Here is a 4,691-nt window from a genome sequence, read left to right on the forward strand (position 1 = left end):
GAACTGAAAATGTGGGAAAGGAACTGGACATGGCTATAAGGTTTGCTAGCTTCAAAATGATTGGAAAAGAAGTTTTATATCATAAGCATCTCTGTGTTATTCACTAAAGCATATCTGTATCAGATTTCTGCATGAGCAGCTTCCTTAAAGCAATAGTATGTTTTCATGCAGAAATAAAGAGAAAAAGATGTGACTGCTTTAATTAGGAGAGAAGTGCTGAAGCACTTTTCCCACATTATGTTTGAAGCAAGAACAGCTTCAGTATCTATAATGATTATAACACGTGCCCATAACCTTTGACTTGTGGCAGAAGACTAATGGGGAAATGTTCTTCAATGTAATGAATCTTGCTTATGGAATTGCATTCTCCAATGCCATCTGTTTAATGCATATTGTATAGTTTTCAAATTCAGTTACTGTGTGGCACAAGTGAAGAGGGATCGGTCTCGGTGATCTGAAAGACAGCAAGATTCCTTACAATTATCCAAGAATTCTACATACAGATTTATTTCAAACTCACATCCTAAAATCAAATTAGACAGTTCATTTCCAGTACTTCTACATATTTCTGAGTATGCAATGTGTATACTCATATGTTTACTTTTAATACTGTGTACAGTTCTTTCAGTAGAACATTAGACCTTTTGAAAGGGCAGTAAAATTACACTTTTCAGAGATCACAATTATTCCCTTTTTATATTCAGTATAATTTCATACATTGTCAAAGTCAAAATACAGTCTTTAGTTCTTGACATTTAATCTATTAAAGAGTCCTTGGAGATGCATTTAAAATTATGTATATGATAGGATGACTATTCCTTTTAGAAAACATCTTGGCATTATTTTACTCCGTAACAGGATATTAAAAAAACTCCCTCTTCATTGTGTTCTATTCTAAAACATTCCCAAGTAATTGTTAAATAGAGAGGCACAATACATGTACAAATACATCCTACAGGTAGGATTTAAATTATCAAGTGCCTGGGGCATTGTGCACAGTTTATATACCAGCTCAAATATTTCATATTATTTGAAGTTATGCCAAATAGTGGTGAGTTTCAATCCAACATCATAACTTTTGGCATATATCTCATGTGGTTCTTTGATTCTAAAAGCAGCTTTTTGGTAGCATCCAGTTCTATCTTCAGTTCCAAGGCTCAAGGTCTTCAAGCATAGCCTAATATTGTTCTTTAATCCTTATCATGATTTATTCTATCTACGTCATATACTTACTAATCAAGCTAAACAACAATTTAATAGGAATGACTTAGCTATTGATGTTTATTTTTAAAGACTGGACTAGATGACTGATGAGCAAGACAATATCCCACCTCATTATTGGATGTGTTCTTTACCCTTGAGAGATGTTCATGTGAATATAGGAATGTCTGAATGAAAGTTACCATATGTGCGAATGCAGAACCATCTTCAATAATTTTCTTCTTTATTCCCCATAAAAATAGGATGTCAGAAGGGAAAAATGTTTCAAATGTCTGTACCCAATGAATTTTTTTCAGATCACTTTTACAGACACAAGAGTCTTGCCAAGTGGATTTTTGCTATTTCGGTAACAGCTGCCTCAATGGATCAGAGTTTTCTTGAGAATTCTCCAGTCAGCTGATCAACTGGCCTTATTATTACAGATGGAAATAGCCTGTAGTGCTTTAGGGACTTATGTGACTCTCATTTTAATTTCCTTTAATTTCAAAAGCCATTCGCAAGAGATCAGTTCAGATCACTGGTTAACATGATACCTTGTAGCATGGAGCTTTACTTGGGTATGTCTGAAGGAGGGAGGGAGGGAGGGAGGGAGAGAGAGAGAGAGGGGGAGGGGAAGAAGGCATAGGTCTTATAGTACTTAGGCTGCAAAATCAGTACATCCACTAAATGGCAGCAAAGCAATGCAGACAATTCAGATTTTTTTTGTAGGCCTAAGAAAATGTCAATAAGAAAAAGGAAGGAAGGAAAGGCGGGAGAAAGTAAAAAGAAAAGAAAAGAAAGAAAGAAAGAAAGAAAGAAGGAGAGAGGGAAGCAAAGTTAGTATTAGAGAAATGAATCTCCTTTGTCAATATAATACTTTCTTAATTATTTAAAAACAATGATCCAATAAATGGATACATGTGTGGTAATTCTGAGGATTATATTTTAATTCCGCAGTTTAGTGTTTTGAATTCAGGATGTCAATAAATTTACAGTAATAAAAAATGGAACCATATTTTGGCACTGGACTCTCCACATGTGACAGCTATCCCTCTAAAAAGAGGCTCAGTTTTCATCTTTTTCTGATTCTGCCCAACCTACTCCTTGTTTAAGGCTTAACCATCTTCTGATTAGTTGTGATGGAGCCAGGCCTTCAACTGTAAATAGGCTATCCTTTCCTGGTGTAAACTTCTGAAATCATTCAAACAATCCGTTTTTTCAAGTTGATAAAATAGTATTTATCCAGCCACAAGTATCAGCTGACATACAGGTCCTTCTGAGAAATATATTTACTTGCAACTGACTTACATTGATTTTATTCCAATTATAAGTCTGTAGATCTCCTTAATGAACTCCAAGAATGCTAATCTCATTGTAAATCTTTCTGACAGATCCTTATTCACATTTACAAACCTACAGCTACAAAAATTCCCTGCCTTGATTTTCATCTCTAAATATCATATTTTTCACTCCATAAGACACACTTCCCAACGTGGGTGGAAATGACTGTGCGTCTTATGGAACGAATATGGTGAAAGCAGCTGGCCTGCAGTGACGGGGTCCTTTTACAGTGCTGAACCCCGCCCCTTCTTTCTCTTTTCCGCAGTGCAGGAGTCAATAGGCAGAGCTGGCACCTATCTGTAGTCCTCTCAGGCTCGGCCTCCTGCCCTCACTATACTGCTGCTCCATATTTGACACTCCATATTCACAGTGAGACGGCACTCTATTTACATATTATTTTTCCTTCTTTTCCTCCTCGAAACCTAGGTGCGTCTTATGATCCGGTGCATCTTATGGAGCGAAAAATATGGTAATCTATCTCCAAGATGTGTTTATTCTTTGATTTCCACTACATTGTACCTAGAGGTCTGAAGTTGGTCTGTTAAAATTTGACATTGTATCTTTTCAACGTTCATCTCATGTTTAAACTGGTTGTTGTTACACAATGTTATTATGCCAAGACATAAACTTTGCTTTCAAAAAACAAAATAAATCACTCAAAGCAAAACAAATACACTCTCTCCAGAATCAAGTGCCACATGCTAACATTTCTACTTTGATTTTAGTACAGTCACTTTGGGCCTATCATTCCCTGTATGAAAGTGGTTCAACTCCATATTATTATGTATACCATCTTGAACCGATCCATACAGATTCTTCCATCCCCTATGATTGGCTGTTATGAATTCAACCATTTATTTGGCCTTAAAGGCCCATTTGCCTCTAATTATATCTATCCTAAATAATTATGTCACTTGCAAATTGTTCACCCTCTGTTTCCACATCATTAATGAGTATATTGAACAACACCATCTGTTCAGATTGTTCTTTTCCTAATTATAACTTTAAGCAAAGGATTAAGAAATCCCTTGTACAGCCAATCCTAGTAAAGACTCCCCTAGTAAACATTTAGTTCTTGCAGCAGTCAGCTAAGGGTTTGTTTAAATGGCTGGACCAGATTGGAGTGAAGTTTTATTTTACATGTTTGTTTGTATTTACTGTCAGTAGCAGTAAAACTAAATGGTTTACAGATCTAATTTAGACATTAGTAGTCCTGAGTTCCACATCCAGTTTTAAGATGTGAACATTATTTGCATACATTATGAGTGACCAAAACCCCAACTTTGATATAATGACTCTGCTTCCTTAAACCATGAAATGTAACACAGTAATTTACAGCTATCATCTCTGGTTTGCAAAAATCTGTGCAATGCCTAGATCCATGATGGAGAATCTATGGCATGCATGCCCAAAGTGGCACACGGAGTCATGTTGCCCAGCACACGCAGTGTTGCCCAGTCCTCTTCTGGGTTTCGTGCATGTGGCAGTGCTGGAAACTGGAAGAGCTGGTCTTCCGTTTTCCAGCATGAGCATGTGTGTCAGCCAGCTGATCGTTGCATGTGCATGCATGCCAGTAACCAGAAGATTAACTGGGTGGTGTGCATGCAGGCACTGGAAACCAAAAGTTCATTTTCCAGCATGTGCATGCCCCCTGGGCAGCTTCCCTTCTGGGTTTGTGACCCTGAGCACACGTGTAGAGTGCTCAGGCTGTCATAGGCACCCCCAAAATGAATGACATCAAGCTGGCCATGCCCATCCCGGCCCCCCAAGAATGAAGACAACTGTGATGCGGCCCTCAATGAAATTGAGTTTGACATCCATGGTCTAAGGCTTCCATCACAGAATAGCATAAGACTGGAAAAAAAAAACAAGAAATACAAAGAAAATGATGGAAAACCTTGAAAAGATTACCCTATTTTTCAACATCCATCATTTTGAATTTAGCCTAAGGCAGGGGTGTCAAACTGGCAGCTCGCAGGCCGGATACACCAAGTGCAGGCCAAATCCATCCCAGTTCAGCGAAGGGGAAAAATTTTGTGAAATGTCACGTGACGCCAACATAACAAGGTGAGTTTGATACCTGTGGCCTAAGAGGTCAAAGAAACAAATGTCACTTGTAGCTTGGAACAAAAATCACAGCAGATGTAAGA

Source organism: Natrix helvetica, assembly GCF_964273705.1.
Source record: "Natrix helvetica genome assembly, chromosome: 3".
Lineage (NCBI taxonomy): Eukaryota > Metazoa > Chordata > Lepidosauria > Squamata > Natricidae > Natrix > Natrix helvetica.